This window comes from Hylobates moloch, unplaced genomic scaffold, assembly GCF_009828535.3.
Source record: "Hylobates moloch isolate HMO894 unplaced genomic scaffold, HMol_V3 SCAFFOLD_9, whole genome shotgun sequence".
Taxonomy (NCBI): Eukaryota; Metazoa; Chordata; class Mammalia; order Primates; family Hylobatidae; genus Hylobates; species Hylobates moloch.
The window spans coordinates 4,008,926-4,019,652 of record NW_026652284.1 but is presented as its reverse complement, the minus strand read 5'-3'; the positions used below and the strand labels follow the sequence as shown (position 1 = coordinate 4,019,652).

General features: G+C 51.4%; 1 protein-coding gene across 1 annotated transcript in view; it reads right to left on the bottom strand.

Moving 5' to 3' along the window:
- Nucleotides 1–10,727, bottom strand: part of AJAP1 (adherens junctions associated protein 1) — a 134,609-nt gene that overhangs the window by 122,986 nt on the left and 896 nt on the right. The window lies entirely within an intron of this gene.

The following is a 10,727-nucleotide window of genomic DNA, read 5'->3' as shown; positions in this document are numbered from 1 at the left end:
CCCTCCCGTGATTCACGGGCCCCTCTCCGCACCCCTCCCGTGATTCATGGGCTCCTCTCCGCAACCCTCCCGTGATTCACGGGTCTCTCTCCGTAACCCTCCCGTGATTCACGGGCCCCTCTCCGCATCCTCCTGTGATTCACGGGGTCCCTCTCCGCACCCCTCCTGTGATTCACGGGCCCCTTTGTGCCCTCCCGTGATTCATGGGCCCTTCTCTACAACCCTCCCATGATTCAAGGGACCCTCTCCGCACCCCTCCTGTGAGTCACGGGCCCCCTCTCTGCACCCCTCACTCCCCAGGGTCTGTCATTCCCTTTCCACTTGAACGTACAGGGGCAGAGAGCATGACACTTTCCCTGGGACCCTGGCCCTGGATGGCTCCAGTCCTGGGGCCTGCTGGCCTTTCCAGTCTCCTCCAAACACCACCCCCCCAACATACACCTTCCTCTCCAGCTTCACAGAGCCAACTCCTAAGGGCTGACCCAAATACACCTGCCCCGCCCTCCTCCTGGGTGGGCTGGATGAGCCTCAGTGGGCTATTTCACCGCGGTGTGCCTCCACATCCCCATCTGCGCAGCACACCCACCACCAGTGCTCAGTAAACGGCAGCCACCCCATTCCCTCTGCCTGGCTGTCCCTTCCTCCTTAGGCCAATGGGCTTCCTTCCTCTCATCCTCTGAGAAGGGGGTCAAATGCTGCTACCTCCAGGAAACCTTCCCCATCTCCTTCTTCCTCTTGGCTCCTGCAATTCCATTTGCTCCTCTGTCCTCTCTTCCACTTGGAGTTCCTGTAGGACCAGGAGAGGGGTCTTTTCATCCCTGTGCCCAGCACAGCACCCAGCATGTGGTGGCCACTCATCCGTGTCTGCTGCATGAAAGTGTCTGGATGTCAGGCCCATAGGCAGCCTGTCCCAGGACAAACCTCAGTGGCTGCCATACCTGTCACGCTGCCTGGCTCTCACCTGGGGCCAGCAGACTCTCGGGGGACCACTTGCGTGGCTGGTGCCACAAAACCCCAGCCCAGTGCTCCCCAGGGACCATCAGGGTGAGAGCCTGAGAAACAGATGCTGTTGGAGTGAGTGCGGCGGCTCAGGTCTTCCCAGAGCATCAGGCTTCTGTGCAGAGAATCAAATCAGCCCAAAAAATGCTGAAGGAAGAAGGAACCTGGGGCTGTGAGCGTTCAAAGAGACCCTCCAGGGTAGTAATGGGCAGTAAATTAGCTCAGTACTGGGGTTTAATCAAGAGTCTCCAAAATGCCCCTGGAAGCCTGCACAGTGTAATGCCACAGCATCCAGGAGACCTAGGCGCCTAATGGGGCCATTCCATCAACATTTTCTGGGATTTTGAAATGCAGTGTCATAAAAATAAACATGCTTACTCTTGTCTCGCATAATTGGCTCCCTAAAGAATCCTTGCCTTCTGAAAGCCACCGTGTCCCTCAGCAGGAAGCACAGCTTTTTTCAGCATCTGGGTACAGTCTTGAATTTTCTCTTGACAAAAAAGAGGGGGGTGGGGGCGTTGACTGAAAACCGGCTCTCATGGGGCTTTTTCCGCATTTTACCACACTCCTTTCCAAGCCAGAGAGCACAATCCTCAGCTGGTCCTGGGGCGGAGGCTTCTGCCACAACGGCTGGCATCGTGGTTCGGATAGGTTCCTTGCTAACACGCCAAATACAATGACCCTGCCTAGTAACTGAATCTTTTCAAAAAAAAAAAAAAATATATATATATATATATATCTTAGCTGCATGCCTAGGAAGTCTACCGGTGCCATCCGTGGGTGATTGCTTCACCCTTGCCTAAGATGGCTCTCTGCAACCATTCGGGAAATTGAATCCACAGCAGGATGCTGACTTCTGTCTGATCAGGGCTGTAGTCAGCCTGGGAGGGTGGTTACGGGACTCTGTCATCGAGTCATTCAGATGCTCTGAGTAGAGGCGTGCTGAGTTATTCAGATGCTCCAAGTAGAAGCAAATCAGAGCCAGACAGATGCCACCAAAGATCAGCCCAGGAAATGAGCAAAATCGCCAGCTCTCTCCTGGGGCCATTCTTTCTTCACCTGTGTAAAGATGACACCCCGGCAGAAGGGCATGACCACGGCCCCCCAGCTGATGGTGGGGATCAGCTGGTGAGAGGCAGTCCCTGCTGCGGTCTAAGCAGGGCTGACCCTTGGGCCCAACCGCCTGGACAGGTTGCTGCTGTCACCTGGGAACTGCACCACCATTGTCCCCCTACCAGGCTCAGAACGCTTGAAGCTCCAGGCATGTCCTTTTCACCTCCATACCATGGACATCCATGTGTGTTCTGTGTGGTGCCAGGCAGCAAGGAAATTGGCCCTGGATGCTGGGCTCAAATCCCATACTTGGCTGCCTGCCCCAGCCTTGTGGATGCTGTATTCCTTAAATACATGCAATCCAATGTGTTCTTCTAGACTAGGAAGAACAGGATGTAACGGTTCAGAGGCCAGATGCTGGAGCTGAGTGCCTGGGTTTGAGTGCGGGCTCTGCTATTTACTTGCTGTGTGTCCTGGGGAAATTCATTCAGGTTCTCTGTGCCTTCTCTGCAAACAGGAGATCCTTACAGTGCTCCTGCCATAGCAATGTAGGAATGAGTTAAGATGCGGCACAGGCATAGAACAGTGCCTGCTACATAGTAAGTGCCATGCAACTGTTCACTGATATGTTGTATACACAGGCCTCAGTGAAGGTGTTTATGAAGAAGAACCTGTGGCTATGAACAAGCCCTGCACTCAGGCCTCCTGAAAAGGGCAGTTCTGCAGCACTGGAGTCACCCTTCTTCCATCACATGTCCCATACAGACATGGCAAACAGTCTATAGGCACCTTTCTCGCTCTAAATCCCCAGAAGAACTCAGAATCCTTCTCTACACAGAGCTCAAAGAAGCAACTACCGAAGAGTCCACACCGGTTGCCAGAGTTGAGATCTTTTCCCCATCCCTAGGTCTGGGGAGTCTCTGCTCCCAACACCAGCTAACAACTTGGCAGCTAACTACAAAGACCCTCTGGGGCCAGTTGAGCCGAGACCCTCATCCACACTCACTGGGGCTAGCACAAGAGGGATGCCAGGAGCTCCTCCAGGGGCCACCCTCCTCCCACCTGCAGCCTGAATTTGAGGTGCCTGGGCGCCATGGGTTCGCTGTCATCTACTCCAGGATGGGAAATGTTCTCTTCATTTCTCCCTCTTATGCAGTCAGGTTCTTCCAAGTCTGTGGCTGGTGCCGAACAATCCCCATCATGGAATTCCTGGAATCCATGGCCTGCTTGAGGGCTGCCCCTTCTGTGAGTAGCAGCATCTAACACCCACCAAGACCCGTGCTTTCTGGGGGTGCTTTCCACAGTCTGCCCTGTGCCTACGACCCTGGCCCTGCCTCAGCCATCAAACATGATGCCTGGCTGGGTACAGAGGCTCATGCCTGGAATCCCAGCACTCTGGGAGGCTGAGGTGGGATGATCGCTTGAGCTCAGGCATTTGAGACCAGCCTGGGCAACACGGCAAGACCTAACCTATTCAAAGTATAAAAAAATAAATAAGATAAAAACAAAATGATGCCCTTCAGCCCTCACTAGATGATGCTCCATGAGGACGGTTTCCCCAAACTGGCCCCACTGCCCCCCTGGAAAGGGGGAAGCGCAGCTGCCTCCCTTACATTCCCTGGAAGCCCCCTGGAGCCCACACTTTCCACGCGCAGGGGAGTAGGCATAGTTTGGGTCCTTCAAGAGACCACTGACCCTCTCCCCTCCACCTCCAGGCATCTGACCAGATAGGAGTCCTTCTAATGAGTCCAAATATTCCCCTTTACACCAAGGCAGAATGGAAATGCCCGTTCTCCTCTAACCAAAACACATCCCCGTGGCAGAATGCACTCGACACTCAATAAATGCTTGTTGAATGAGAAATGTTCGAATCAACAATGGCTTGTGTGCAGGGAGTTCTCTTTAGAACAAAAGGGAGGAGCCTATCCCAACCCAGAGCTGGACTGTGGGCACCTAGCCTGGCACACTTTCCATCCATCTAATGACACATAAGGGGCTTCTTGCAGCCCCACCGAGCACTGACATCTGTGGTTATAAAGTATAACGTGGAGGCAAGAGAAATGAAAACAACATCCATCCCGAGGCAGGCACACACAGTTTATGGCAATGCTGTTCCCCAAGCCCCAAGATGCCGACAACCCAACAGTGCATCAACAGATGAACCAGTAAGCCAACGGGATGTCTGAAAATCGGGATACCATTCAGGAACAAAAAGGGGATGAAGTGGCAAGCTACTGCGTAGACACACCTCGGAGCATGACACTAAACAAGCCAGACAAAAATGACCACACGCCAGATGATTCCATTTACAGGAATAGCGAGGATGGACAAATCCATCAAGGCCAAATCAGAGGAGTGGTCATCAAAGGCTGGAGGCAGGAATGGGGATTGCTACAAACAGCAAAAGGGATCTTATCAGGGGTGAAGCAACCGTGCTGAATGAAACTGGACCATGGCAATAGTTATGCAACTCGGCCAATTTCCTAAAAATCAATGAACCATATACTTTAAATGGGTAAATTTCATTGCATGTAAATTGTACTTCAAAAAAAATGCACACACACACACAAATATATAAAGGGCAATTCCTTTTACTCAGACTTCTTATGCTAAACCTAACTTTCTCAATGTGATCATTCATTGATTTCCACAGTTTTTAATTTCAAGAAAGCTCTCAATAGAGGCCTCCTTGGATTTGGTGACATATTTATTTTTAATTATTAAATAGATTGAATAGCAGTTATCTGTGTCACAGATAGGTTTTCATCTCCCCATGATGTTTCATTAATTCTGTGCTGCAAAATAATTTGTCATTTGACCATAAACCTTTTACTTAAAATCATGGGTGCCAGAGAGACTTGTGATTTCAGAGTCAGCTGAACACACGGCTAAATCCATGAAGTGCTGACTTGGCATCACAGCAGCTGGGTCCTTCTTGTTTTATTTTTTGTTGTTGTTGTTTGAAAATTTTGTTTTGTGTTTCCCAAAAGGGCAATCTGTAACTTAATAAAGTGAGTAAGAAGTAGATTTTGTATAAGACAAGAAAGCCACAGAGGTCAGCATAAGGAGCATGAATGGACCTTCGAGTCCTGGAAACCTGGGTTCAAATCCCACCTCTCCCATGAGCTAGCTGTGTGACCTTAAGCAAATTACCTAACCTCTCTGTGCTCCAGTTTTCTCCTGTGTGAAATGGGAGCAATGATACCTGCCTTGCAGGGCCACCATGAGGGTAGAGTGGGACAATGCAGAATGGCTGAACAGTTTAGCACCGTTGGATCAGATCACTTAGCACAAAGCCTGGCTTAGGAAAAGCCTAGCAGTATTATAGTATTAGTTCCAGCACCTCCCATCTGGATGTGAAAAGAGAGAGAAACAGTATCAGGTGTAGGTCATGAGATCTCAGAAGTTCACAGACAAATCTGACAGAGCTGCCCATTGTATCTCCCAGTTTCATTCAATAAGCCCTGATAGAGCACCCCAACCCCCAGTTCTTTTATCATAAAGCCCCAAATGAGGTGGTAAGAGGAAAGCCACAAACCAATGTCTGACTTCTCAAACTTGAAGCTCATGTTTCACTGATCTAGAAACAGGAAACCAGCTGTTTTTGTGTTTGACTTAAAACCCTCAGAATATGGTCTTGAAGCCTATAAGCCGGGGTAGAAAAGTGGGGCTGACCCCGAAAAGCTGCTCTATCTTCAGAGTTGACCTAATTTACATAAAGATGTGGACAGATCTTCTTATCCAATAATTATGCATGAAGTCATTTATTACTGTCACCGATGATAGATCTCATAACATTAGCAACACCACACGTTCATATGCTGCTGAATTTTTCGTTCTAAAATATGTGGTAGAGACACAACTGAGCAAGTTTTGTAAAACAATTTTTTTACTCCTTTCCCCATTTCCACATCACCTCTGACTGCTGTTAAATACAAATACATGACCCCTAAAAAAGCTAAATACTCACATACACACATGTGTGCCCACGCTCGCCAGTCAGATCAGTTAGGCACTAATCTCTGACAGATTAGTAGAGAATGTTAGTTTGTTTCTTTTAATCAAACCTTTTCTTTTAACTGTGGAATTGCAGGCATTGTAAGACATCATACAGAGAGACCCTGTGCACCCCTCACCAAGATTCCCCCAGTGGTAACATTTGCAAAACGACAGTACAATAATATAACAGGATTGTGACACGGATATAGTCAAGATAGAGAATGTTTCCATCACAAAACGGAGGCCTGATTTTGCCCTTTTGTAACCACACCCTCTTTCCTTTTGTTCCCCACCCCTTCTCTGACCCCTGGCAACTATAATCTGCAGTAGTAGTATGAGTATTGTACCACGTCTATAATTTTGTCATTTTGATGCAGGGCAGGCATGCCCCAAAGTGGGGCTTAGACCATGAGGGTTCTTGGCTTTGACCAGAAAATGATTCAAGGGCAAGCCAGTGGTAGAAGAAAAACAGCTTTATTGAGGAGGTGTTCCAGCTCTGGTGGTGTTACCGGTCCGGCAGTGTGACAACTCCGTGTCTGCCACTGCAGAACAAGGCTGCCCCATAGGCAGTGTGCTGAGAGTAGCAGCTCAGGGCAGCTTTGCAGTTGTATTTATACCTACTTTTAATTCCATGGAGCTTAAGGGGCAGTTGATGCAGAAATTTCTAGGGAAGGGGTAGTGATTTTTGGGTCATCAGGTCATCGCCATGGAAAGGGCAGTAACTCCTGGGTGTTGCCCTGGCAATGGTAAACTGACATGGCACACTGATGGGCATGTCTTATGGAATGGTGCTTCCATCCTGTCCCTGTTTTAGCTAGTCCTCAATTTGGTCCACAGTCTGAGTCCCACCTCCAGAGTCCAGTCCCATCTCCTACCTCAATTTCAATGCTATGAAATCATCATATAGTAAGTAACCTTTTGGGATTGACCCAGGAGTAGCCAGTCCTCCTCTCTCCTCCTGGTGCCTGATCTTATCCCAGCTCTGAGGTGGATGTACTTGGGGACACCCCCTAAGGTCCACCAGAGGTCTGACATGGATACCCTCCAGCCTGATGCTCTATTCAAGGCAGATTAACTGAGAGTTAATCTGAATTATGTAACCACCACCACTCCCTGCTCCGAGGCCTCATGACTCACCAGCCCCTTTGAATTCCTGGAAGGGGTCTCAGAGGAAGAAAGAATGGAGTCAACCGTACCACGTTTGCCTGCTCTAGCCCCAGAAAGCCCCTGCTCCTGTCTCCTCCTTGTGTCTGATTGGCATCGGGCAGGAGAAACCCTCTCAAGCCAGACTTCAAATGTAAAATCTAGATCAAGGATATATTTGGCTTTCCAAGCTAATCTTTACATCAATTTGGTCTCTACTGACTTGTAACCCTTTGAAGAAAACTTGGCAACTGCGTATTTAAAACAGATGACTCTTACATAACCCCAGAGAGGAGCCCCTGGGCTCTGGAAGGCTCAGCTGTTTGCAATCCAGTCAGGTTTTTGTGTTTACCTACTTCATTGTAACCCAGGGTCACGCTCCAGGTACCCTGTGGCTTTCCCACAAAAAGCTCAGGGAAATGCAGAACCCAGGAGCACACAGGGCCCCACCTGCCAAACACCCTGTTTGTGTGTGGGTCAGAGGGACTGGGGCTGCGGAAGTGGAGACTGGGTTGGGGTCCAGAAGCACCTCCAGCGACCCCCACTAGAAAGACGCAGGTGCATGCCTTGGAGAAGCCGGCGCTGCTCTGCCTCCAGGGACCCAGAGACAGCTGTCCCCGGCAGGCAGGCATGGGGCTGTCTCCATTCCTGAGCTGCGTTGCCCTGCTGCCCTCTCCAATGCGTGGAAGAAAAGGAAGCAGGTGATCAAAGTAAATAAACAACAGGGACAGACTGAGAGGAGTCTGCCATCAGCTCTTCCACTTGGACAGTGTATCCCCAAGGTGGGGGTGAGCGTGAAAGGGGGTATGTACCGATGTTGCCCAAAGATTTGAGCTGCCTCCTAAATTTGCAATTTAGTCAAGCATAATTGTCCCCGAGGAGTAGCACAGCCACTGACACTAGATGGATTCCAGTTGCAATCAATTTAGTAGCAGCAGCTGGAAATCGGCACGAGCCAGGATTCACCGGGAGCGCAATGTTTGTGGACAGAGCGTTTGACTTCATCCGCTAAAGCTGGGCTGCACAGCCCCAGCTGCCTGGGGACTCTACAGCGAGGATGGTGACAGCCAAGCCAATGGATCCCTGCCATGAGGCCCAGACATGGTACAGCGCGCACTGAGAGGGCTTGGGGAACTGTGAATTATGTCAACACACACACCCAGGGCCTCCCAAACAAAAGGGGCCCCAGAACCTCAGAGCGGGAGAACAGATGGGATGGCCACAGGGACATGAGCTGGGAATGAGCTCGTGGCACTCTGCTAGGGATCACAGTCCTGAGTGCAACCCAGCAAACGTATTAGGTGGATGCTCGGAGCCCCTGAGGAAGCCACAGCATCTGAGGTCTGCAGCCTGGGAAGCGACTCACAACCAGGAAGCCAACTCCAAACTCTGGGCTGCTTGCTGAGTACGCGCCCCCTCCACGGGTGAGCTCTGAGCTGCTTGCTGAATATGCGCCCCCTCCACGGGTGAGCTCTGGCAGGGCTTGTCAAGCCACTGGGTCTCCTTCCATGGCTCCCTCTCTCACAGCTGATGGAAAGTATCTTTGGAGCTTTGCTACAACTATTAAATACCACCGCAAAAGACACAAAAGCTGCTCAGTAAGTCTCAATCTGCTTCTCCCTCTTGGGGGGAAAAGGAAAAAAAAAAGCTCCACATACAGCTCAGTTCCAACACAGAAGTAAATAACCAAGCCCAGACTTCGTCTCTGGGGCCGGAACTAAGAGAGCCCACCCCAGCCCCACCCCCTGCCCAGCAAGTTACACTGCACCTCTCCCATGGCGGAGCAAGCCAGGCCTTCTGCCACCCCAGCTGGAGGCTCAGTGTCTACCTGTCCTAACCAGGCTCCAAGCTTGGCAGCAAGACGCCCAGTGCTCACCTAGGGAGCCGTGGAGTGGCTTCCAAGCAAAGGGGAAGGGCTGTCTTGAAAGAAAATGTGCATTTCCAGACATTGAACTTGCAACCCTTTGGCTCAGAGTCCCCAGGTGCCCATTGTGATGCAAAACCACCCAGACCCTCTGGGTACAGGCCTCCTTCTCTGGCCAGGAGACAGCAGTAACAAGACAGAGCTCTCCCATCAGGATCCCAAATAGGTGACAGCTCGTCCTTAAAGGCACACTTACAGAAAATCTCCTGTGCTAACATCGAGGGGGGAAAAACAAAAGGTCAAACTTCAAAAGAACCAACAGAACTATTTCCTAAAGCAAAATCCCAAGATCCGGCTTGAGGATGCTTGAGAGGAAGTGTTTTAGTAAATTTCAAACCAAAAGAGAGGCTTCTTTCCGAGATATTTGCTCTTCTCTCCCTTTATCAAAATGTACTCATCTTTTAATCTAGCAACTTAGCAATAAAAAAAAAAATGTCTGTTCAAATAAGTTGCCATCAGGAATCAAGTGGCAGATGGCAGCTCAGGAAGCAGGTCGGCGCTGAAGACCAGCCACTGGCCAGGGTGGGGACCCGTCTGGTCCTTCACAAGGCCTTGGAAGGTCTTGCTGAGACATGGGACAGTCCGGGGCAGAGCAGGGGATGGCAGGCCTCCAGGGCACCTGGATCAGGGTCATTCCTGCAAAGCTGTCCTCGCTCCATTTTGCCGACATCCCAGGAAGGTCCAAGCCTAAAGCTTATCTAGCCCAAGCACACTTATCGATTCAGGCCCGGCCAATATCCAACACCCAACACAATAGGCTCCATGATTAACCTTTGAAGCCCACAGCAAGATCGGCCACTGCGAGAAGGGATGCTAATAATAACATCTGACAACGTTCACTAGATGTGTTACACAGTATTCACCTCTGGGCGCAGAATCGGCTCATAAATCAAGGGTCGCTAGAAAACACTTGGCGTCCCAGTCCCCTTCCAATTTCTCAAAATCAGGACACGCACTAGATCCTCCCTCCCTTCGCCTCACTCCCCCCACAGCTTCATCCCGGAGTGGGGGCGGCTCAAGCAGCCGGCTAACAACTACTGGCCTTTTCGTCCCCAACGCGGGAGCGCAGTGCATCCCAGTGGACAAACTCGAGAACCGCACGCTGCTCTCCGCCTCCACCTCTGTCCTCCCCGCTCGCAGTTCCAACCCGGGACCCAAATGCGCGAGCTCGGTGAATGCCCCAGCAGGAGGGCGAGGGCTCAGAGGTAGCCTGCCCAGCAAAAAGGACAGCTGTGCTCTGGTGGGCCCTGGGCCACCCCAGGCAGAAGCTAGAGAAGCCCGAGAACCCCGGCGGGCTGGCAAAGTTTGCCGAGAAGGGTCTTTCTGGACACCCCCACCACGGGCTCTAGGCTCGAACCCCCTGTTCCATCTAGTCCTGGAGTCCCAGACACAGAGAAGCCCCGGGCGGGCCGGCGGGCGTATGTGCGTGTGTGTTTACAGGGGGGTGGCCGCCGGCCCTCCCCAAGAACCCCAGCTCCCCCGCCCCAGCTGCCCGCCAGCTGTGGGCGCCCGTCGGGCCCGGAGGTCACCCGCAAACAGCTGGGTCGGCGGCTGGGAGCCTGGGAGGCCCCTGCTCAGCCCCGGGGCCCCGAGAAAGGAGAAGGGGGGG